At 53.6% G+C, this 26,146-nt stretch overlaps 1 pseudogene; it reads left to right on the forward strand.

Moving 5' to 3' along the window:
• The window catches only part of LOC149355633 (uncharacterized), a 430,506-nt pseudogene extending 413,429 nt beyond the window's left edge, over window positions 1-17,077 (forward strand).
• Window positions 17,078-26,146: the final 9,069 nt, after the last annotated feature.

Genomic DNA, 26,146 nt, shown 5'->3' on the forward strand with positions numbered 1-26,146 from the left:
ACTAAATATGTTACTCGTGTGGGTTTCTACGTGGACACAAGCCACCACCCACCGCGGGTTCGAGCTTCGCGCGAGCCAAGGGCCCCGATCAGCCGTCACCACACACCACTGGGACACCGATGCGGCGCACTCAACCTCCGCTGGGAGGAGAGCGATTCACCGCAAAGAAATAGGCCTCCAGGTTCACAAAGGAGACGTTTATTCACGTCGTCCTCTAGCAGATACACAAACACTCAATAGTCACCCCGTCCCGGGGGCGCGCGAGGAGCAAGGCTCCGCTGCGCGCACGAAGCGACTAGAGCAATGCGCGCCGCTAACACGCCGCTGCAGGAGAATGTCCCCGCGGCAGTGCTGTGATCTCTCTCTCGTGTCGACCGTTGGGCCGGTTGCGAGAGAGAGTGGGCAATCAACACAAGGTACGCCTGTCGGAGGTCGGTGGACCCCGCTGGCCAGGCTCGAGCCGCTGCAGGTCAGAGGACACGTGCGGGCGAGCTCGAGTAAGCACTGGTCCGAACGGCAAAGGCCGGCACGGACAAACAGTAGCGTACGCACCTTACGCTGTCTCGGAGGGATCTCTCTCTGGGCCCCGCTCGGACGGTCGCGCCGTGCGCGGCCGCCCGTAGCGGGTCCCGAATTCCCGCCAAAAGGCGCCAATGGCAAAGGCTGTTGGGAAGCCGGGGCGGAGCTGTGGCCAAATGACAGTGATTAGTCACCTAGCCGCCTCTCCACCGCCTGAGGCGGGAGCAAGGGAAAGAGGAGAAACAACGCGGGAGGCCGGCAAAGCCGCGCAAAGGCGACGGCGGAAAGCCAGGATTCCTACATCCCCCTCTCCTTAAATGCCCTCCTACCCATGGGCAAAACACACGGCCAAAATAAAGAAATCAATACAGAAAAAAATAAGCTACACTTCAGTTCCAAAATAAAGAAATGAATACAGAAAAAAAACTAGCTACACTTCAGTTCCAGCCAGAACAAAGTAAGAAAACAAAGGGAAAACAAGGCAAACAAACACTTGCATACGCTTCAGTAAATCAAAACAGCTTGCAGATTATATACACGGTACACAAGATGTGAATACAACTGTACAGCTATGTTACAGGTGGATGCCAGCCTCAAAGTTCGATGGCGCGGACCAGTGGGCCGGTCGGCGACTCACCGCTCGCAGACTTCAAGTTGAACGGGCTGGGAGGGCCGACGACTGATGGCGGTCTTCTTTCCGTTGATGACGACGGGGCCGCGGCAGAGCATTAACCCCGCGCCCTTGGGCACGACATCACGTTCGGGCACAAGAGAGTTAGTGCACCCCCTTCACGCCGGCTGAAACGGGCGAGGACGTTCGGCGGCGTCCTGATGTGTAACCTTGGCCACAGCGAGGGGTCCTTCTCATCCTCGCGCTCACGCAGAAGCACACAACGGCACAACTCACAGGCGTCGCCTTGGCTCATGGTTACGCGCGCACACAGTCACAGCCACAAACACGCATACACCGGCACGTGCGCGGACGATGGTCGGCGACAAAGGTTCCCCTCATCAGAAGCGTCCAGAGGCGCCGCGGCGAGGGTCAAAGGGTGCACTTTCCGCCCCCCATCGCCCCAAACGCCCCGCCAACTTCCCCTCCATACGGGCCGCACAAAACTCGCGCACCGCGACACACGGCTCCTTAACGAGCCAACCACCCACAGTCGGGCCGGAAATGAGAAAAGGCGCGCTGTACAAACGACACCTGATCCAATCTATTCTTTCTAGAAGATAAGAGCAAGCACGAGCGGGCTGAAGTTTGCCTATGTACATCTCGGTACGTTAGACAAAAACAGACGAGCAAGCGGGAAACGAAAGTGGCTAGAAACTGACTCAAACAAAACAAATAAATAAACTGATAAACACACAAGGCTGGAACTGATCATGCTGCCAAAACAACAACAACAAAAAAAATAACACACCGTGCTTCGCCTGGGTAGGGCCTGACGAGAAAGCTCGCCAGCTAGCTGAGGCTGCGTGCCTTCGGTTGCGGAAGAGTCCGCCGTCCGGCATCAATCACGCCGGTGACCGTCGCCTCAGATTGTACCGGTGCTCCGTACGCTTGCGTTCCGCAGCATCAGTTGTGCCTTTGCGCTTGCCTTTGATACCAATGGGTACCGGCGCAAGCTCGTCAGACCGTGACGCGTAGGCCTTCAGGTCTATGAACCCCTGCTTGCTCCTGGGGAAAGGCCCCATCAAATCGCAGGTGGCCATCTGCCACGGACGCACACTGTCAATCGGTTTCATCATTCCAGGCGGCTTGCCGCCCCGTGACTTCACCGCTTGACAGACATGGCAGGAACGGCAATAGCGGAAAATGTCACGCTTCATGCCGGGCCACGTCACCGAATGGCTCAGTTTTGCAAAAACTTTGGAGCCACTCAAATGACCGGCCAGTGGTTCGTCATGAGAGAATCTCAACAGTGCGCCTCTCAGACTTTTGGGGATAACCACTATTAAGATCGACGTCAGCGGGTCTCGTTTGGAACCAGCCAGCACACCTGTTTCCACTGTATATGGCTGCGAGCGACTTCAGCGTGATTACTTTCGGGCCTGCCGCCATGGACCGCACGCACTGAGAGGACCCAGGTGACAGCTGGCTTCAATTACGGAGTTTGCCCGGTTGGAGTGCAGGACCAAAACCAGACCCCCTTCACAAAGTGCCTGCACGTGTAGAACGCCGCCGCCGCCTCGGGGAGACGAACGTTATCTTCCCCATTTGCCGTGACCGTGCCAGGGAACAAAGGGCCTCGTCTCCGGTTGCTCTTTGTTGTGCCAAGCACCGCGACAAGCTGGCGGGCATCATCTCCGACCCAAGCACGAGGAACCACTTACGGCGTTTTCGTGACCTCGCGTCCGGCCTCGAGCGGCGGGTGTCTTTGATTATCAGCAGATGTCGGTGACCCGCAGAAACCTTCGACTGGCCGGAGGCCATCACCTACCACAGTCGACGCTACCTCGACGACAACCTTCTTTCCCTCAGACTCCACATGTGACGGGGGCGTGGCCCTAAGTGCAGTGGTGTGTTTATGTGCACAAGTTTGTGTTGTTTGTGATCTGAGCCCCTCCCACCCCGGCGTGGGCGTCCTCAACCTAGGGAATTTAGGGAAGGCGAACAGTATAAATGTCGAGAACGAATGCGGCAGAATAGCTCACTTCGCCTCATTTTGAGCTCACTTCAAGCTCTCACTAGAGCCTCCCATAGAGCCTCTTTTGGAGCCTCACTTCAGTCTCTAACCATGATGTAAAAATATGTAAATAAACCCTCTTGTAATCTTCCTCCCATTACTTAACTCTGGCGACTTGGCGGCACTCCTGTCCTGGTGGTGGTGGGAACGGGTGTCGAAGCTTGACCACGGTTCCGTCAAGCGAGCAGCAGCAGCAGCGAGCTAGCAACGACGCCGAACCGACCCATCATCGCCAACAACGGGTGGAAGCGTCAACAACTGGTTGGCAGCGGTGTGATGAACCTGGTGACATGGTGCTGCTTCTGCGGGTGAGTGTTTGGTTTTTGCTTTGGATCCTCCAGGCTTCAAATTCTGGGTTAACAATTTGAACTGCTGGTTGATCGGTGTTTGTATGTCTGTAGCACGGAGGTAGTTGCACAGAATCACCATGAGCGAGCAAAACCAATATTTAAAAGCAGCGACCGTGGACCTGACGAGGTTGTCGAGGACAGAACTGTTGTTCTTGTGCGATGAGTTAAGTGTGGATGTAGAGGAAAAAGCGTAAGATTCGGATATTATCCAGGCAATCAAAAGTTTTGAAACGGAAGAAGAAGATGATTTTGAAATTGCTTGGGATAATACGCACAGGTGGGCAAAAGAACAGGAGCGTAAAAGCGCTGAGGAAGCGGAAAGAGTGAGACTAGAGGCACAGCTACAGGAAAGTAGAAGAGCTCGGGAAGAGCGTATGCAGAAACTAGCAGCGGAGCTAAAAGAGCTTAAACTCGAGGCTGAGAAAAGGCGGCTCGCAAAGCTCAACGGGCTTAATGGGGACGAAGTAGCTATGAGTGACGCTATCTCCGTCCAGACAGGGCCATCAATGTTCCAGTCCATCGCCGAGTTAGAGAGACGTGACGCCGTAAGAAAGGATGGCGAATTGGCGCACAACAGGCATGGATGGTACACGACAGAGCGCGGCCAAAGTAGAGAGGCTACAGAGACCGTCTCAGAGTTAGCTAGGAGTAACTCCACTAGAGCTCGTTCAGAAAACGAGTGGAGAGGGCACGGATGGCGTCGGACAAAGCCTAGCCAAGAGAGACTTCCCAAGGTAGCTAAACAGACAGTCGCCCAGTCAGATAGTCGCAAACCTGCGATTAAGGGCCGAGAAACGGAGTCTAACCGGCACCCGCGGTTTAGAAAAGAGAGAGCTCCGAAGAGAGGCTGTGCAGTGAGAGTAAGAACCGTGGCCGATTTGGTTAAGCGCGAGGACGCTAGAAAGGGGCCTGTACAGGCGACTAACCGGCACGGATGCGAAAGGGATAACTTCCCCAAAGGCAGAGGTTTCAAAAGGGAAACAAAGGGAAGCCCTTTAGTGATTGAGAATCGTGGCAACTGTGAGTTAAAGCGTCACTGCGGCGTCAGTGAACAAGCCAATGTTGTGGATATCTCGGCGAAGCTGGCGTATCAAGAATGCGAAGCTGCTGTTGAGTTAAAACGCAGTATTGAAAGCCAGGCTGAGACACAGGAAGAGAGCCCGATTCGAAAAGAGCAGTGCGTTTCGGAGGAAAGCACTGAGAGCTATAAGCCAGCTGCAGAGGACTACCTTCAGGGGAGCGAACTGCTCATTTCCGGGGCAGCTGAAGGTCCGTCTGTCAGCTCTGTGGAGATGACCATCTGTTGCGAAGGCAAAGAGGTCAATTTTGTGCCTAATGAAGGATCACGCGATGCATGTCAAGGGCTGGAGGAAACAGTCTTGGCTCATGCGGTGCACGCGGAAAGTCCAAAGAGAAAAAGGAAAAGGGCAAGGACAAAAAAGAAACGGTTGAAATGTCAGGCCCTAAATTCAGGCGCGGTGACAGGTGATAATGGAAAGGCGGCAGAAGAGAAAGGAAAACCTTCCCGCATTGGAGCTCGTAAGTTTGGGGCTAAAGTTACTGGTCAGGCGACACGCGTGGATTGTTGTAAACCGGACCGCAGTAACAGAAAGGGAAGACCGCATCTTCCAAGCAGAGCAGGAGGGAGGTTTTTCAAAGGGCATCGGCCTGCGGGAAAACCCAGACAACCCCTACCTGACAAGAAGGCGGAAAGGGAAAAGGCAAAGCGGCCCGAGAGACCGGAGGGCACTAGGTTGCGCGACCCTCAGCGCGTGCGAACACAGGGATTTAGCAACAGAGGCCACGCACGCAGGCGGGTTCACCGCGCGCAATTGAAAAGAAGGATGCGTCCTTCACTTTCGGCACTGGATTCCGGTAAGCGCGCAGAGCGAAAAGGTAGCCGAGCTTCGTGCTGGGGGCGAGAACAAAGAACAGCTTCTCGCGCTGGTCGCTGTGCGTCGCCAAGAGCCGGTTCTCGACTTTGCATCCCCTACCAAGGCTTTCTGAGCGTGTCGAGGGGGCGCGGAGACGACAGAGGGAGTCGTAGATGGCTTTTTTCAGTGACCTTTTGTAGCGAAATGACCGCAGTGCCATCAGTCACAGCGCGACCCCAGAGGGCGCGTCTGAAGGGCTAATCACTTCGACACGGCGGAGGTGAGTCAGCTTTCACCCCCGCGTAGCCATTCGAAGTAGCGTTTTTTTTTGTTCCTTTTTTTTGGGGTGTGCGAAATCATAAAGGGAAAGGCTACTTTGTTTTGAGCTAAAGATTTAGAGTGATTGGACGTTACTGTGTTTTCTCTTAAAATTGAGAAATATTAAAGTCTGAATTAGAAATTAGTGGCAGTTTGCCGTGCTACCGAGAAATAAGGGAACCTAAAGGAGTGTAGCGAAGATTCCTGAGTAGACCATGTGCTGTTTGGATGAAGGTTGGCACAGGTTTCTTTTGTATCGATAGTAGACTCAGACATGTCAGACTTGGTTGAGATACCAAGGTCTTGTTGCTACATTAACGGCAGTTTAGCTAATGCCTTGCGAAGGCAAAGAAAGTGCGCATAGTTGTGCATATCTGCGTACTCTTGTTTACTGGCGAGTGGTTAATCAGCCGATTGCGGTATTCGGAGATTAACTGAATGAAGTGAAGGTGCAGAATTTTGTGAAGAACAGCTGTGGCAGCTTTGTGTATAGGTTATGGTGCCTGACACAATGAGTTTAAGAGAAGTTCTGCGTCTGTACTGGAATGAGTACGGATTCTGACGAGCAGTCGTATCTTTGTGAGGTTGACTGGAGCAGTTGATTCTCAGTCTCGAGCGATCAAGGTTCTTTGAGAAGAGCCAGAAGATTAAACTGAGCGTGGACCAAATTTTGAGCAGACTTTCGATATTCGGGTGGTATTGGGGATCAGAGCTTGATTGATAAGGAATGGAGTTTCTATTCAAAATTTGTAGGCTTTGACACACCACCGCTTATCGTACAACGTGGCAGTCTGTCTTTGGCGACCTCAGATGTGACGCGGACGCTCGCTTTGACCCTAAATTCGGGCAAAATTGAGGGGTCAGTATTCTGGAGCAGGATTTTGTTTGGAACTAAAAGGAAGCCTGGTGGGTCTTGAGTGAATTCCAAGCGCTTGCGCGTGGAGCGGCGCTTTGTTGTTTGGAACGTCCCATCTGTGCTTTCCTTTGTTGGTGGTTTGGTGTTTTGGGTTTGCCTTGGGAGTTGATGTTGCAAGCCAAGATATCAACGTGGACGCGAGCCCATCTCTTCCTGCCCAGCGGTGGGGAACGCTGGCCATTCGAGATTTTCCGGGCCGCGGAGGAGCTATTAAGATCGACGTCAGCGGGTCTCGTTTGGAACCAGCCAGCACACCTGTTTCCACTGTATATGGCTGCGAGCGACTTCAGCGTGATTACTTTCGGGCCTGCCGCCATGGACCGCACGCACTGAGAGGACCCAGGTGACAGCTGGCTTCAATTACGGAGTTTGCCCGGTTGGAGTGCAGGACCAAAACCAGACCCCCTTCACAAAGTGCCTGCACGTGTAGAACGCCGCCGCCGCCTCGGGGAGACGAACGTTATCTTCCCCATTTGCCGTGACCGTGCCAGGGAACAAAGGGCCTCGTCTCCGGTTGCTCTTTGTTGTGCCAAGCACCGCGACAAGCTGGCGGGCATCATCTCCGACCCAAGCACGAGGAACCACTTACGGCGTTTTCGTGACCTCGCGTCCGGCCTCGAGCGGCGGGTGTCTTTGATTATCAGCAGATGTCGGTGACCCGCAGAAACCTTCGACTGGCCGGAGGCCATCACCTACCACAGTCGACGCTACCTCGACGACAACCTTCTTTCCCTCAGACTCCACATGTCACGGGGGCGTGGCCCTAAGTGCAGTGGTGTGTTTATGTGCACAAGTTTGTGTTGTTTGTGATCTGAGCCCCTCCCACCCCGGCGTGGGCGTCCTCAACCTAGGGAATTTAGGGAAGGCGAACAGTATAAATGTCGAGAACGAATGCGGCAGAATAGCTCACTTCGCCTCATTTTGAGCTCACTTCAAGCTCTTACTAGAGCCTCCCATAGAGCCTCTTTTGGAGCCTCACTTCAGTCTCTAACCATGATGTAAAAAGATGTAAATAAACCCTCTTGTAATCTTCCTCCCATCACTTAACTCTGGCGACTTGGCGGCACTCCTGTCCTGGTGGTGGTGGGAACGGGTGTCGAAGCTTGACCACGGTTCCGTCAAGCGAGCAGCAGCAGCAGCGAGCTAGCAACGACGCCGAACCGACCCATCATCGCCAACAACGGGTGGCAGCGTCAACACCACCTAGAACGGGTCGATGGACTCGTCATCGGTGGCTATGTATTTCAGCACGAGCCCGTCATGGTCCAGCAAATATGAATCCCCGGGGTTCGCCGCGACACACGCTGGCTTCTGCCCCCCTGCGCCCGCTACAATACAAGTAGCGTCACGGCGCTCCGTCTCCCTGAGACCGTCGCTCACCTCGCGACAAAAGGGGTCATTTTGCTGGGCTTTCAGTAGCTCTTACGGCTTAAAGCGATTCCAGTCATCCCAGAGGGGAGCATGGTCTCGTCCCCACTCAGGTTTGCAGCCAAAAGTTCCGTTCGCGTCGGCAACTCCGAGGCGCTCACGAAGAGCTTTGCCTCTCGTCCGCTTTGCGAAGCGCTGCTTGCCTGGTTAGCGGAATGGGTTAACCCGTTTGGGGGTCCCCCTCCGTGCCGCCCGGCGGCTCGTCCGCTGTTTCGCCCCCTCCGCCTACAGGCGTCAAGGCGCCGCTGGCGAGTGGGGCACGGGATAGCGCGTCAGCTACCACGTTTGTGCTCCCCTTTCGATACTGCACCGAAAAGTCGTAATGCTGTATCAGGAAAGCCCAGCGCGCCAGCCGACCCGCAGGCTCGCGGAGCCGCATCAGCCAACTGAGCGCACTGTGGTCTGTCTGCACCACGAATTGCGTTCTATCAAGGTAGACGTCGAATTTGCGCAGTGCAAACACGATGGCGAGGTACTCCTTCTCGGTCACGGAATAATTCCTCTCCGAGGGCAGCAAGGAGCGGCTGGCAAAGGCCAGCGGTTGCAGCACGCCATCGAATTCCTGTAGGAGAACTGCTCCTAAACCCAGATCGCTCGCGTCAATCTGGACTACGAACTGTCTGGTCAGGTCGGGTAGCCTGAGCTGCGCTGTCTCGGCAATGACACTAGACAGGAGGCGAAAGGATCGCTCTTGCTCGGGCTCCCATCGCCACGCGGCAGTCTTTCCCAAGAGCTCGGTCAAGGGTGCGTGCACGCGGGCACAGGACGATAATAGTTGGCCATTCCCACACCACGGCGCAGGCCGCGTACGTCCTTGGGCGCGGGAAATTCGAGTATGGCTCGAAGTTTCTCCGCATCTGGCTCAATGGAGCCCCGGCCTCAGCGACTGCACCCCTGCCTCAGTGGAGGCTTGGGCGGGCTGCACGAACGATGGAGGCAAGGCTCCTAGTTCGATGAGCGGCGCGGTTTCCACAGGGAACCGGGCCAGCGCCTCGCCGTTCCCAGAGCAGAATTGACTGCTCGCGGGGCACAGCTGGTGCTGTTCGAAACTGCCGGTTGCGGCAGCGTGACACGAACTGCTTTCGCACTGGGCGGAAAGCTTGCACAGCTGAGGCATGTGACCAGCGGTTGCACCGCAGGGTGCTCCCGGTACAGCTCCAATGGGAGCCGCATGGTCGACATTTTGGGTTGTGTCGCCGTAAACCCCAATGGGGGCCGCGGCCAACCACGGTGTCTAGCTATTCGAAGGAACAGCAGCCAGCGGATCAAACGACGCTACAACTCCGTAGGGAGCCGACATGTAGCTGCCGAGTGCCCCGCTGGGGGTGGTAGACATGGTGCGCAAGCGTGATCGGCAAGGCGACCTGCTCGGCTAATGTGCCATCAAAGGCGTAAGCGCCAATGACTTATCACGTTGGGCGCCACTTGTGGGTTTCTACGTGGACACAGGCCACCACCCACCGCGGGTTCGAGCTTCGCGCGAGCCAAGGGCCCCGATCAGCCGTCACCACACACCACTGGGACACCGATGCGGCGCACTCAACCTGCGCTGGGAGGAGAGCGATTCACCGCAAAGAAATAGGCCTCCAGGTTCACAAAGGAGACGTTTATTCACGTCGTCCTCTAGCAGATACACAAACACTCAATAGTCACCCCGTCCCGGGGGCGCGCGAGGAGCAAGGCTCCGCTGCGCGCACGAAGCGACTAGAGCAATGCGCGCCGCTAACACGCCGCTGCAGGAGAATGTCCCCGCGGCAGTGCTGTGATCTCTCTCTCGTGTCGACCGTTGGGCCGGTTGCGAGAGAGAGTGGGCAATCAACACAAGGTACGCCTGTCGGAGGTCGCTGGACCCCGCTGGACAGGCTCGAGCCGCTGCAGGTAGAGGACACGTGCGGGCGAGCTCGAGTAAGCACTGGTCCGAACGGCAAAGGCCGGCACGGACAAACAGTAGCGTACGCACCTTACGCTGTCTCGGAGGGATCTCTGGGCCCCGCTCGGACGGTCGCGCCGTGCGCGGCCGCCCGTAGCGGGTCCCGAATTCCCGCCAAAAGGCGCCAATGGCAAAGGCCGTTGGGGAGCCGGGGCGGAGCTGTGGCCAAATGACAGTGATTAGTCACCTAGCCGCCTCTCCACCGCCTGAGGCGGGAGCAAGGGAAAGAGGAGAAACAACGCGGGAGGCCGGCAAAGCCGCGCAAAGGCGACGGCGGAAAGCCAGGATTCCCACACTCGTTACGCTAATAAAGAACGCGTTACCGCCCTACGTTACCTACAAGAAAAAGGTAACGTGTTACCGTTACCGTTACCGAAAAAAAGTGCCGCACGTTACTTTGCCGTCACTCCATGACCATAAATTTTAATCAGTGCGTCTTCGCTGTAACTGTAACCTGTAACTCGTCTTCTCTGCAAGGCTTGTTTTCCAACCAAAAGATCTCAAACCCTGACGACACGTTCATATTCTTCAAGCGAATTAAAACTTCGGATGGTCGCACTCTGCTCGCAACAGAGTCTATGCTCCGTCTCACAAGATCTTTGCGGCACTACGGAAGGCAGAGCTCTCTCGTCCAATCTGGGCTCCAGGAACACAAGAAATAGACCCTCGAATATTTGAGCAGTATAGGACTAGTAGTCAAACAATAAGCACAGCAACTGAAAACATAGTTTGGACTGGTAGATTTCTAGATTTCGATGGTAGAGAGTGCTTCATTCACTGATGAAATGGACAAAGCCGGTACGTACACAGCTCTGTGGTGGCCTGCTACGAGGTAGTGATGCGTCGCCATTTTCTAACATCGCGTCGGCCGAGTCAGTTGTGTCGCCTGTGTGCCCTACATCGGCACTGCGCTGTTTTCCCAAGCAAGCGATTGCAGTTGGCTTCTTGAAGTGCTTCACGCCAATAGTGGGGGCAGTTAAAATACGAATGCGCTCATCAAGAGGACGGCAAAACTCGCTCAGGTGAGCGAGCGAACGCTTTACCAGTGGACAACGCAGACGTTGGAAGGCGGGCCGAATGCTGTCCCCAAAGAAGCCGGCAACGTTACAGTGATGGACAACGCGCCATATCATTCTGTGAAGCAGGATAAAGTTCGGCGGATGACTAGCCTCAAAAAGGACCTACAGACGTGGCTGTCCGGACAAAGTGTCGCGTGGAGCAGCGGCACAGTGAAGGCCGAGCTCATGAAGCTTGTCAACAACAACAACGTGAACACAGGTGGGGACCGATACCGTGTGGACTGCATCGCCGAAGCTGCTGGCCATCTCGTTGTGCGCCTGCCACCCTACCACTGCCAACTGAACCCGATAGAGCTTGTTTGGAGCGATGTCAAGAGTTTCGTGGCCAGTCAAAACAAGACGTTTAAGCTCCAAGATATAGAGCCTCTGGTTTGGCAAGGCATCATTCAAGTGACTGCCGAGATATGGAAGAATGACGCTTAGCATGTTATCAGTGAGGAAGATGTGATGAGGAAACTGGACCACATCATCGACGATTTTGCTGACCAAGGACCGGCTATTGTCAACCTGGAGGACGACACAACAAGCAGTGCTGAATGGAGTTGTGATGAGGATGATGAGATGAGCCCCATTAACCTGCTAACGTGCGCGCAAAATTGCAACGAAAATGAGAATGACATCGTCTCTCATGAGATATGGCAGACTCCGTACTGGAGGGCTCCGGATTAATTTTGACCGCTTCTGCGTTGACTTTCGCGCAGTTTTGCATTTCGCCACCGTCGACATTCGGCTGCCCCGGCCTGCATTCAACCCAGCTTAGTAGTGTAGTGACCACGCTGGAAGAAATGAGTTTAGATACACATGGCAGGAACATTGAAAATGAGTGTGACGGGACAACAGAGAAACTGATACGAACAAGTGGCGGCAAAAAAAAAATAAAAAGTGGGGTCAGACCCTTTGGCACAGGCGTCCGCCTGTCCAAAACCAAGCAGATAAAAGAATTAAAAGGCATCAACGGCCACCTGCTAGAGGTAGAAAGAAGCTATCTACTAGTACGGCTTCTTAACATGGGTGGAGCCACCTGCCAGTAATTGGCGGGGCGACAGGCGCGTAGGAACACACTAATGTAGTGCGCGCCATCCTGACTGGACGAGGGAGCTCTACGTTTCGTAGTGCTGCAAACATCTTGTGAGACGGAGTATAGGCAGGAAGAGGAGGGAGGCCGTCCTTTGTCACAGTGCTGTGGGGAGTGCGTTGTTCCTTGTTGTGGCTCGAGGAGAAAGGGGAGGGAGTTATGACATGAAGGGAGAAAGTTGGAGCGACAGTGTTGTTGAGCAGAAACTTTTTAGAAAGTTTAGTATGAGGTAGCTCACTGCTGCCGGCACAGGATGATGATGATGTCCTCGGGCTCAATGACAAAGGCCCATTTCCTTCTTTTTTCTCTACCTCGGTGCTAGAGCCGGTTGACTGCAATCCCCTTTTCTGTGCTGTACTATTGTCCTCTTTCGACGGCTCTCTTGGGGCCATCTTGAAGTAATCTGGCGACATTCCTGAGTTTACACAGAAGAGGGAACTGCTTCCACAAAGAATGCGAGAGTGTCGCCTGGGAACGAGACCTTTTGGTTGGGAAACAAGCTTACAGAGAAACTGACTTACATATTTCAGCAAATGGTCCATTGGTGGCTCGGCATGCGTCCACTCTTTAAAGAGTTGTGTGAGTGAGTGGTATGGGGGTGAAGACAAGTGTGTGAATTCGTGTTCGTGCTTTTTTTTTAATTGAGTGCGTCTTCAAGGGCAGATGTTTTCTGGCATGCATGCGAGCCGCAACAAGGGTCGTCGAGAGCACATCTAGATTTTGTTTAATTGCAACATCATTTTCGGCGTTTTTTTCTGAAAAAGAGGTGGACGGGGACAATTGAAATAAAAAAAGTGACTAGTAACGTGACACCTCACGCTGCCGGAAAATGTTAACGTAAGTACGTTACCCGTTACAGTTCCGAAATGGTAACGAGTACGTTACTAAGTTACCGAAAAAGTAACGCGTTACCGGTAACGCCGTTACTTGTAACGCGTTACCGACAGCACTGGTAAAATGATAGCCGCCTCAAAATTTCGACTCATTCCGCGATATTACCCACGCAGCATGTTCACGCGCATGTCGATATTCATCGATCGTGCGATGCATGTTTTGTGTATGGCACTTCAATTAATCTCGCCAGAAATGAAATAGGAACAGCTGTCAGTTTCAGGCGATTGCCATGTTGTTAAACGGGATACCATTTACGACCTCTGCGTGAAACCGGGGTGGAGTATTAGGCTAGTGTCCACTGCTTGGAACTGCGCAAGCAGACCGACTGAGTTATAAATTTGGAGGCTGATATCGCGGAACATAGGCGAGCTGCGAAAGCGTTACAGCATGACCCGATCGAGAAACTAAATAGTTCTAAAAATAAACACGGAAACTGCGGTGACTAAAACATTTACTGATTTTAACTGCGAGACATTTTATTCAGTGTCAAGCTGTTGGCATAATCTGTGCGCTAAAACAGCTTTCAAGTAGTACTGGTCATCGTTTCTTTTTTTTTTAAATGAGAGAACCTGGCGCTGAGCGACATACAGTAGGCCAAAAGCTTGTTAATGTGCCAGAGATATAAAGTTAGAGATGCCCGCGCTTCTTCCAGATGGTTGCTCAGGTTATTAAAGTAAAAAACAGCAAAGGCAGCGATGGTCTACTTGAGGCGTCCGACTCCGCGGACAAAGCGTGTACGTCGCGCGCCCCAGCGCGCTGTTGGGGGCTGGCATTTTGTTATGGCCTTTATAGAGTAGCGCGGTCGCACTGCCTCAGAGAGCGCCCTCATTGTGAGCTCGTTTAGAATCGAAGCCCTTCCTTGGAGATTGCTACAGGAGACCGAAGGCTAGGAACACGTGCTAGTGCTAGTAATCACCTGCACAGTACTCCGAGGACATTTTTCGGACCCCCCCCCCCCCCTCTCGACCAACCGCAACCGTGCACCGTACAGTGCACTGCTTCCCACTCGAATGCAGTGGGCGACATGCGCTTTGACGGAAGAGCCCAGCCCTATCTGCGACAATGACGGTAACTTGGTACTAGAAGACCCACCAAGCAGAGCCTGTTCTAAGGAGTCATCAATATTCCTGCGCCTGCCACCACTTTCAGTTCGGGGAGAACAACGTGGTGCGGAGGAAGAAAAACCTGTTATTGAGACACGAAATCATCAGAGTTTCTTCTGAAGCCTCAGAAAGTGAAAGGGAAGAAGAGGAGGAAGACGATGCCATTTCGTCAGACACCGCCCGAGAAGCCCTCTAGAGATTGAATTCCACTCGCATGAAAAGAACAGAGGCACCACTGGCCGAACACAGTGACATGCAGCCCTCGCCGTCAGTGGAACCTCTCGACGTCGCGCGTGAGCTCTCAGCAGGACTGATGATGCCAGCAGCCGATGTGGGGCCCCTGCTGGTTGAGCGGTCTCTTTCCAACGATGCTCTCTGCCCTGTGAAGGAGGTTGACTTCTCCCCAAGACCTCATGGTCTCCACCCAAAAGGTACGCTGATGACACCGGCAAAAGCAACACACTTTGAAGACAAACCTGTACCAGTCATCGAGTGTTTTCGCTTCCTTGCAACTGTGGACAGTCCTCTTGTTGAAACTACGGGAGGAGTCCTCGTCGCCGCAGAAAAGGAGCGACGTGGTGCTGCCGGTGTTTCTCTTCGTGCGACTCCGATAACCCCTTTTTATTGCTCTCCATCGCCGGATTATGCCAGAAGGATGACGCCTGAGAATCCATATCCACCAGCAGCAAGCTCAGAACGCTCAGCCTCAGAACGCACTGCACCTGAATGTGAGCCTCATGAAAGCCGCGCGGAAAAAGCTGTAAAGGCACCTGACCGTTCAGATGAACCGCTGTGGTGGCATAAAGTTGTGACCTCTTCCTACAACCTCAGGGAAAGGCGGAAGACTGCTTCGAATGAGGAGGAACACGGGTTGGCAACAGTGACACCACATGCGTCTTTTTGGAAAAGTGGTTCCGTACCACTATTTCACAGGTCGCCAGCTTCCCTGACGAAGGCTGGCCACAGCAGGGAGTCAAAAGGGAGCCGCACAAGCAAGGCATCACGAGCGCACAAGACAAGGGCTGCCAGCGAGGAACCAGTGTCAGCACAAAGTCGCATAGGGAGGAGGACATCACAGAGATCTGCTAGAAGCATATCGGCAGCCAGTGAGATCAGAGGTACACCGAGCACCAGACATGCAACACCAAGTCTAAGGTGGCTGACAGAAACGCCCTGCCCTGTAAGAAGAAGCAACGTGAAAGCCACCTTGGCCTCTCCACGGAGTGCAGCCAACAGGCTGGCCACACACAGCCGTCGCAGACAATCAAAGGCACCCAGTCCGAGAAGGGCAGGATTTGTGAGGAAGCAGTCTGCAACGCCGAGCCCCAAACGACAGCCACGTACCAGCCAAGTGAAAACATATAAACAGTCTGCTCCTACAAGCTCTGTAAGGCAGGAGGACGCTCAAGACATGAGGGGCCAGAACAAAGCAGGCGGAACCAGTCCTCGAAAGCCGACTGCTCAGACACCAAGCCATGACAGAGAACCACGTGTGGGTAATCCCGCCAAGGACAAAACTCCGAGCCCTTCGAAGACTGCGAGAGCTAGACGACGTGCTTCTTCAGGAAGCGGTGTGCTGGAACGACTGCCATTGCCAAGTTTCGTTAAAGACAAAATGCCGTTACAGAGGATAAGGGGCAGGCCTGCAAGCAATTCGACTTCTGCTGATGCCATAAGTAGTCCTGGACCGACAGCACCTAAACACAGCTCCCATCTGGCTCCAGAAAAGCAGAAAACTCCCAAAGAGCGTGCGTCGCTATCACTCAAGCAGAGTCCCCGGAAGCGGACTGCTCGGACGCCTAGTCCCGCCCGTGGGTTCGCCATGCCTAGCCCTGCTGAGGACAAAGCACCAAGTCCTGCAAAGAAAACCAGAATGTTCCAGCAGCGTTCCCTTTTTGTGGACGTCCAGGAACGCTTACCAGATCCAGGTTCCGGCGAAGACAAAGTGTCCAGAAAGAACGCAGGATGCAGAACACCAAGGCGTTCTCCTGCCACAGGTGCTGCGAAGGAGTTGCCGGCTATGTCGGCCAGACGGAGTTCCCGCCTGGCAACCAACAGGCAGCAGGGTCCTGAAGGGCGCACTGCAACACCACCGACCATGCTGAGTGGTTCTCGGCGCAGGACTTCTTCACCAGCTATTATCCACCATGCTCTTGAAAGCATTGCTGCAGGTGATGGCACTGGAAGTGACGCAGATACCAGTACTCGCACGAGAAAACGAAGCCACACAGGCAAGCCCAACCAGACTGTGCAGCCAAAAAGGGCGCGTCTGGATCACCGCAGCCGTCGGCTCTACAGCAGCGCAGCGCTGGACACAACTGCTGAAGCGCCTGACGCCAAAGCAGAGCAGGAGCTGGAGCCAGCCTCCACGGCAACCCGCAGTGTTGGCTCCTCCAAGCGCTAGACACGGCGAGGGACGGAGTCTCCGGTCGGAGGTGCGAAGCCGCAGTCACCTGAAAGGCAGCTAGCTATCTTCGAAGAAGCGAGCCAAGAGATCAGCTGATGCTTAAGGTTACGGGCTTGTCCAGCCTCCGAGTCGGTTGATAAAGGCTCCAACACTAAGCCATCGGCGGCTGTCCTCACGCCGCCCGTCATGCAGCACCGCCAATTGCAGAAAGCCCAGGGAAAGCCCGCTGGTCCCAAGTGGTCGCCTTCTTACGAGCGAGGAGGGCAACCCGAAAACGAAGCACCTGGGTGCGCTCTGTGATAGTGCTCATGCTCTCACGGACACCTGAGCCGAGCACAAGGGCAGCTGCAAGGAGTATAATAATCCAGAAGACGCCCAGATAGCCAGTGATTTGTAACAAGGTCAAGCTGAGGCAGCCAACAGTCCCAGTGTAGCGAACGACCCCTTCACAATCCACCAGGACTCCCAGAACTAAGCGCACGAAAAGAGATGAATAGTGGCTACTTATTTTCAGACAGATGCGAATTTCTAAAGTTAGGGTTTGGTTTAAAAGTTGCGATAGAAAATATTTGCGTAATTACAGGCCAATTTATATTCTACCTACTTTTTCAAAGGGCGTTTAAAAATAATTTATAGGAGATTATCAAATGTTTGTAATTAATTTAATCTTTATCCTACCAGCCTACATCGGCCGCAAGAATTCAGATTTTTTCCAAGTGGTAGGACTCGAACTCGGTTGCCCCGAGGTTTCTGTACTATTGCGCGACTTTTAAACGCCTGACGTACGAACAACGTACAGGTAGTAAAATGCAACCTACGTTCCATCAAAGCTAGCTCCTCATAATAACTGCTTAAGTATGCCCGGCGCTAAGGTGATACTATATCATATGTATTTATCATTTTCACTCATGGTTTACAATTATCTGAGGAATTATTGGATATCTTAGCAATCGTGCATGCTGTATGTTCGCTGTTTACCATGTTCAGGGGACTTGGGCTGCATTCGAACAAAAATAGTTAGCTTTTTGCCTGAGCTTGCTTATCTTGATAATGTAAATAAAAATGACATGAAAAAAAGGTTGTGATTGCTGCCATTTTGAGAACCAAATTGGCCTACAGCAGGAGTGCAGTGTAGACATGCAGCTTCCACAAGGCCTCGAATGCTCCCTCGTAAATAGTTTTAACTGCGAACGAGGCGTGAAATGCACTTTCATTTTTTGCTCTTAAACATCAAAACAAGTTGTCAGCACTGTATTTGTGCCAGAACTGCATGAGTCAAGTTGCAGCTTAGACAACTGTGCCTCGTCGGAACGTGCCAGGCTCAGTGACAGTCAAATTTCTCGACATCGCCTTCAGGACTACAAAGGTGCCGAACACAGCTGTAGGACGACAAACGTTACATTGTTCCATTTGCATCCCCCCTTCCACAGCTGGGGATTGAGCAGTGGGGAATTCGCCCTTAGATGGGAAGTGGGCTGTTTGAAGCATAGGGTTGGTTCCATCAGTTTCGGGAGGCGTGGCATTGAGAGTCGTTGCAGCAGACGCCAAAGAAGATGTGCGCAGGGCTACCAGTCTGGGCTAGTTGGTTCAGTTTTCTTTGAAGGGCAGATCAGCGCAGCAAACGAGGGCAAGTCCTTGTCTTGTAGTCTGTTACACCGTCCTTGTTCGTTGCGCCGCTCTTCCCTTCAAAGTAGTTCGCTTTTTTCTGCCACTGATGCCTGCCTGCTGTATTTGTGACCAGTGGTGGGACCAAAAATACGTTCTTACATTCTTTTGTTATCAGTGCTTGTCGCACCACCATTGAATTTTGTGGCGCTTTTTTGCGTGCCATCCAATCGCTACGAGATGCGCTTAGTTTTGCCGTTTTTGCGAGTTGTATGGCCTTTTTGCAGCAGTCGCACATGACCAAATGCATTCTGACAAGAAAGAGGTGGTGTGGTCGATGCTGCGCTTAGTACAGGTAGGGTCACGGCATTATGGTATTGGTGGAGATGTTTTTCGTTCTACTTTAAATGTGACCTTTATTGTCCATCTTTGTTTTTCAGATATTCCCTCAAGAGCAATGAGACGGATGCTTGGAAGGTGTGCCGATAAAGGTATTTGCTTACTCGTAAATTACATTAGAAGAAATGTGATATACATATACAACAAATTCTGTGGAATGTAATGTAATGCAATTTCGTTCACTGCATGCAGAATGAGAACAATAAACGAGCGTACCTTGGTGTCCCGAGAATTTGTTTCAGTGGTCCTGTGCACAGATGTACATCTTTTCTGGTGATTATAGGAGCACCGATTAATTCCTGTGCGCACAGTTCGAGCTCTTCTAAGAAAAGACGGGGCCAATCGAGGATGCAGTCCTCGGCGTAACTTCCAAACGCATTGTTTCTGGCACATTGCTCAAATTTAATGTATTCGAAAGGAGCTCTCAGCACCGACTAGCTTTCGCTGCTGCGGATGAGGCTTTGGGAAGGCTTTGTCCTTGCAAGGCGATTTCACTCATCGAAGAAGTTGATTCCGACAAAACCGCGCTTTGACGACAAGCCGGAAGTGGCAAAAAAAGAAGGATGGACAGTTGGGCAAGTTGGTAAAAGTTCACATTGGAATGTAGAGCGCTTGTTTGTGTCCTCTTTCTGTACGTCTCGGGCCTCTATTTTGCGCTCTACCTTCCAATATGAATCGGCGTTGTCACTTTGGAAGGAGTTATTTCATCCGCTATATATGAGACGACCTGCCGTTGTTGGCAAATTTCTTGCGAACAGCTAACCCCAACACGGCGTTGACAGGCGCCAGTAATAGCTGAGGCCTTTGAATTTATGTGAAGCTATAGCCTGACACAAATTCTAAGGCCCCAGTCACTGCAGGGCTTCAGCTGACGTCCCATTAGGACGAGGAAGGCAGGAAAGGCTTCATTAGCCCTGTAAAAAATGGTCTGTTTCGAACGACGTCACGAACAACTAATATCCGAACCCCGCTGAAAGTGCGAAGCCGCGCTGCTGCTGCGGCGTTGCTGGATGGACAATAGGCGTAAGCTCGCATTCGGGAACTGCTGGGTTCGATGTCCAGTGCCACCGGGTATACCCAACGGTTTTCTAATGGTTAAAAGGTTGCCACAGGCCTGGCGCTGGGCTTCCGGGGGTGAAGTGATATGCCAAAAGGGCCGTGGACCAAACCACTTAAATCAGCCTTGTAAGGTATAGCCTGCCTGTGGCCCTTTTTTGACAGCCTTAATCGCTTATGTGCCAATGAACGCAATATCCATAACTATTATTCCTGTATTTAATCATTTTACTAAAAAAAAGTAGGTCATGTTCCTTGCTGCTGAGGCGGATTGACTGCTTTGAAGTGCGCGAAGAAAACAGCCGACAAGGAGCATTAAACCTGTGTGAAACCTTTGAGTATAGAGCTATATTGTATATATATTGAGTATGTGGGTGTGTGCGTGCGCGTGTGCGCGGGGGGGGGGGGGGGGTTGGGTGCGTGCATAAAGGGGGAGGGTGAAGCGGGATCAAGAAAGGCTAACGGGTGAGTGAATGGGTAGATAAGTGTGTGCCCTCGTGGCTACAAAGGAAACAGCTGAAATATGCAGGCTTGATTTTTCTTTGGGGCATTTTTCTTTAGCCTTTTAACATGTGTGATCTTGGCGAGTGGACCCACACATGGCAAAGGCAGCGTCGATCTGCTCTTCAGCCTGCACGAACGCCGACTAAGGGAGAGAACTACGTTCGCGAGCTTTAAATTCGCTGCATATAGAGCTGGTGCATGCGCCGCAGTGGCGGACCACTGTTAGGCTTCCCTTCTCATTGGCTGCTTAAGCTTCAAGAATTTCCAGCAACCATAACATCATGCTTTGCACCTTACAGCAGCCTATACGCACTGTTTACTTTCCCCTGTCGGGGTGATGCTATTTTATTGGGACATTCCTTTCTCTTATTCGCTCCAGCGTCACAACACGCTGTAGGTCAAGCCTACAATGCACGGAGCTCTTGTTGGACACGGAAGTGGCATTTGACGCGGAGACGCATTGTGGCTGCGTCCCGTTTCAGCTTCCCAAGAGTTCCTCTCGGTTTTCGGAACCGGGTGCTGCGCTTAAAGGGGATCTGAAACACCTTCCTAGGAGAGTACATCAACTCGCTCAATCGCTGCACTGTGCTGTAATGAACACTTGAGCCAAATATTACACTTCCACGGTCAGCAGAGAACCCATAATCACGCGGCAAGTCGACGAGCTCTTCGTGGCGAGTTTTTCATGCTCGCAGCCTCCTCCGCAGCTTGCACCAGCGTATACAAGTTCAGAGATGGCGGTTGGTTAGATTCTTCAGATATCAGGCAGCTACCATGGCAGCCCCATGTGCAGTTAAAAATGGTCTGTTTCGAACGACGTCACGCACAACTAAGATACGAACCCCGTTGAAAGTGCGAAGCCGCAGCCCAGACAGGTCAGGAAGCTCCGCCCCTGGAGGTGGGGCCGGCGGAGGAGCGCCGACCTTACAGCGTGCGAAAAGTGGCGAGAGGAGAAGGAGAGGCGCGAAGAAGCTCAAACTAAAATTTTGACTACAGATAACTAACCTTTTGCAGATATTGGTGCCGTCTTGCCTTTATGTTTGTTTTTGCTGATGCGACCTACGCAGCATTTGTGGCATATACGGTTGCTACCCGAATGTATATCCGCGACATCGATCTTTCTGGACGAGAGATACTGAAGTAAGTCCGCACCTGTCTGGTCTCCATCCCTGTTAGCCGTGCGCTCAGCATGCAGCTCGGTCGCGCATGGGTAGGCGCTCCGTACTACCACGAACGCCTGTATCATCGATGGGTGGTCCCGAGATATCCCGGAGCATTGTTTGCGACATGAGAAACGAAGAGGCCAGCATTGGTGAATCTCGCCGTCTCGACGCTTCGATTATGCTTTGACTGGACGAACGACCTTCGCGATGGCTGAAGACGACACCAGGAGGCTGGAGCCATGTGATGAAAGTGTCGCGCCCATCCGCGCCGCTTCTCCTGCGGTCAGTGGTCACGTGTTTAAAGCACATGCATGACGTGGGCGTTTCAGTGGCAGTAAAAGCTCTTTTTGCTCGGACGCAGCTAGATTTCCACATACTGGAGCTCATGGGGACCTGAAATCGCTTCGTTTGCAGCCGTTGTGCGGCAGTTGTCGAGGATAGCCATTCTTCTCGAGGTCGACGGGGACTTTTTTCTGCTCGGAACAGCGCAGACCGGGACTGGAGCAAAGACGAGCTGCACGGTTGTATAGAGCGGACGCGCCCGAACGTTTGTGGCCAATGGGGTGGGCGGATTGAAAATCCAAGTACTTCCCAGTGTGTGTGCGTTTCCGGAAAACAGTAGTGGGAAGACCATCGGGAGTGCGCAGAACAAGGACGTAAAGGAAAGAAATCCTTTCGGAAACTTCTTCTTGGCGAGTGTATGTTTATTTTTGTTTTATTTTACCACTAGGCCCCATACGATGATGGCTTGTCTAGTCGCCGAGCTGCGGTGGCCATAATGCAGGTGTTGCGCGATCGTTTGGTGCCGCGGCCTGTAGCTCGTGCGCTTTGTTAAGTGCGGCAAGGCACAGAAGAATTGAAACTACTGTCGACACCAAATAATTTTAAGCGAGTTCGTGTTGTACTTAATGGCACTACATGAATGGGTGGAACAGCAGCGAGGACGCTGCCCTGCAATCCTTCCGAGCTCGTTATCGAGATGCGTTCACTGCAAAGTTTTTTTTTTCATTCATGCGCACGAATGCTGAGAGAATATACACTAACTATGCCGACTCTTAAAATATAAAAGGTCGGCCGGAACACGCATGCTCCCATATTCGGGACAAAGAGGCTACGCGTACATTCAGACATTGCTTGAGCAGTGTAACGAGCCGACTTGTAGAAAACGTGGTGAACTTCGTCCAACTGGGGGCTTTAATGTGCAGGGAAACCCCGTGCGTGTTTCCGCATTTAGCCTGCATTAAAAATATTGTTACGTGACGGCAAGAGATGAAGCAAGGACTGCATGACCGATGGCGATGATATGATTTAATGTCTGCGAGCCTAGCACGAGCGCTCCTGCCCATGCCACTGCCCGCTTCGTCGTCTTCTAGTCCGTCACAATATTGCCTCCACAGCCAGGAATGGCACTCGCGCTCTTCTGTGGCGTTGCGAACGCCTCCACCGCCATACGTTCGAGCACAGGGACCGAAAGGAAACCGCGTTCATTGGCGCAGATGCGGTCTCGCTTAGGCAGACGCGCTCTCGTTCAGGCAGACGCGATTTCGCTTAGGCAGACGCGGTATCATATACTCAGACGCGGTATCGCCGAGGCAGACGTGAACGTACGCAACGCTAAAATGGCTATTGGAAATTCCCCTGGCATTCCTCCTGCCAAGCTCCTCTCTTACGCAGACACCGGCGATGCTGAGGTGTTGTCTCCCTCAAGGAAAGACTGGCGCACACGCGTAGAGGTAAAATACTTACGCGACTTTAAACTTAGATTGGCGGATGTCAGTTTTGAATAATTACAGTTGGCGTGGTAAAGCGACTTGTTGGCATCAATAATGTTGGGCCACGAAATTCTCCATCGAGCGTTCTAGGAGACGGCAAATTATGCAGCTGGCTGCATATTTGTTATAAATGTTACCGGCATGTGTTACCATGTTTTGTGGCACCAAAATGTACAGCGGGTGGAAAGTGGTCTCGAGATCGCCGACCGAAATAATTGCTCCGCCGCCATGGCATGTATAGGGAAGCCTGAGCACCTAGAATGTTAGGTACCCTGGCCAGTGCACAAGAGAACAAACCGCAGCACCATGAATGGCGATGAAGACGAAGCTTGCACTATCCTGAGGAGGCGCCGTCAAAAATCAGGAAAAACATGCAGATAGGACAGAGCTCTTAACTTCCAGCTCTATTTGAAGAAACTGGAACCCGCACTTGTATACACACCGTGTCAAACGCCCACCAGGGGTGATAATCAAGGTAATGTGACAGCCAGAGCGCGCGAATAGACCGGGAATCACACGTTGTCTAGGGCATCAAAAGATAACAAGAGCAGCATCATTGTTAAAACCCCACTAGATAATTACTTCTATGAAATAAAGCAGAATTAAATGACGCGTAAAAAAGGACAGGGTTGAGGGCGCACGAATGGCAAATTATAAACGAATGAAAAGGATGGAAAAACTGAGTTGAAGACGCGATTTCGCTAAAATCATGAGAAGGCGAGAAAAGAGTAAAAAAAAATGCGATTTATAGGATGAGCGCCAACAATTAACAACTCTGACAACTCTGGTAGTACGATCTGCAGTTGGTTGCTAAGCATTTTCGCGTCTAGTCGGCTTCTGGGCCCGGTTGGAGGCCTCAGGTGTGTCACAGGAACAACCAACACATCTCACCCACTATGTTCAGCCGGCCAAATCTTTAGCTGGCGTGCGTGACGGCCATGTTTTCCGGGCTCCTGCGCTTTACGACGAAGCAAACTTGCGAAAATATCAAATATAAGCACAGGTTCAATAAGACAGTGCTTAATATTGAGCTTTCCGCAAGTTTGCTTCGTCCTAAAGCGCAGGGGCGCAGAAAAAGCTGCCGTCGCGCAAGCTACCTAAAGGCCCAACTCCATCGGCGCTTTTCGGTGTGCGCGCGGAGCGCCTGCGCGACCAGCACGCGCCGCGACGAGCGTCGAAAAGTGGCATGCATCTCCATGCTCCTGGTGCTGGCTCGCTCCCCCTCGCGAGCAAACTGAAAAAATGTCAAGCCGTGAACAAAAGATGGTTGGCGAGCTTCAAGGATTCCGAGAAAATTTGAGGGAACCTGAAAGAGCTTTCAGCCATGAAGAAAAGACTCCCCGAGAGCCCCGCGGTCCTCCGATTGTTGAAAACCGGAGCCCGCTCCCGAAGCGCGCGCTAGCGCCCGTGCGCAGGCGCCGATATCTGGCACTGTCGGATACGAGCGTCGTGGACGCGCTGGGCGGCGGCCGACGCGTCGCGCATGCGCAGACCTGTTCTGGCCGACGCGTGGGCCCCCAAGCGCGCAGGACGAGCGCAGAAAAGCGCCGATGCAGTTGGGCCTTAAAGATTTGGCGGGCTGTACATAGGCGGGCATTCGCTCCGAGCCGCTCGGAGCGAATGGACTGAGGACCTGTTCCTGTGGCCGCCTCGCGGTTCTCCACCTGCTTCGAGGTGGGGCTGGCCTCTGGGCCTCGGTCTTCACTCTACACTGACCTGCGACTGCGGGGCTGCCCTCGGCTGCCCCGTTCGCGATCCGGGACTGCCCCATCCAGGTCCGGGTGAGGCGCCGGCGGATTTTCTGCCGCATTTCGCGGTTTTTACCGCGTTTTTGCGGCCCCGGACTTAGCCGCGGCCGCCTCTCGCCGCGGTCGAGGACGAGGAGGAGGAAGTTGTCCTCCCGGCCTTCTCGGCTGCCCTGCTGCTCGGGGCTCGTTCCGGTCGCGGTTTTCGGCTGCGGCCCGTTGTCCCGGTCGCTCCCACTGGACGACGCGACCGATTCCGGCGGCGGGCTCGCTTTTTTTGAGCCCTTTTCTTCAGCCCTGCTCACGCGGGGCTTTGATTTCGTCCTCGCACTGCCGGGCCTCGTTCGAGACCTGGGAGTTCGTCCATCTCACTAGCGAGGCCTAGATACAGCCCCGCCCTGTCCCGCTGGTTGCAGGGCTGGCTCTCGCCCGCGTGCGCGCGGATGACTTCCCCGGGCCATTCTCCCTCTGCCTCGCCCTTGGGACGGCACCAACCGGTGGTGGCGCTGCACCGCCTGTCCCCGGACACCGGTTCCAGCTCAGGACATTCGGGCGCGGGTGCCGCGACGCCCCGCTCGGATTTTTCAGACACGGGCGATGCTATTATTGCAGGCGTCCCGGACGACACTCTGCGGCCGGTTGAGACATCGTCTCCTGCCGGCAACTCCAACTCTGCGGCCGCCCCGGGTCCGTGCGGTTCTTCTCACGCCGCGCAGACCACGGGCGATGAAACTCCTACGGAGGTCCCCTGCTCGGAAGGCGCCGGGCTTGGGACCGTACCGGACGACTCGGGTCCCTCCCCGGAGGAACCTGCGGGAGCCAGGCTCGACCTGGCATTTTCAGCTACGCCTGACTTTGCGGCCGTCACTGCTCTTCAGGAGCGCCTCACGGCGTTCCTGAACAGTGACAAACATAAGGTCCCTGTCCACGCTCGCACGAGCATCTCACAGATGTTAGGGGAGCTCGTCTTGCGCTGCGCGGAGTACCGGGCGCTGGCCTCGGACGCGAGTGGCCGAGCGGAGGTCCTCCGGACCATGTGGAGCGCGGAGCGGCGCGACGCTGCTGAGGCCGGGTCCCGGGCTTCTGTGGCGGAGACCAGGCTGCGCGCTGGCCCGCCTCCATTCGCCGCGCCCACATTTGCGGATATCGTGCGGGGCAACCTCCGGCCTGCCCCCGCACCATCGGCTGCGTCTGCGACGACTCTGCCGCCCTCCACTGCTGCCCTGCGACAATCTGTGAGCCATGTCGCATTCCTTACTCCTACCACCCCCGCAACTACACCAACACAGCTCATACAGACGATCAAACGAAACATCATCCCT

The sequence above is a fragment of the Amblyomma mixtum genome, chromosome 3 (assembly GCF_055824585.1).
Source record: "Amblyomma mixtum isolate Tamu chromosome 3, ASM5582458v1, whole genome shotgun sequence".
NCBI lineage: Eukaryota > Metazoa > Arthropoda > Arachnida > Ixodida > Ixodidae > Amblyomma > Amblyomma mixtum.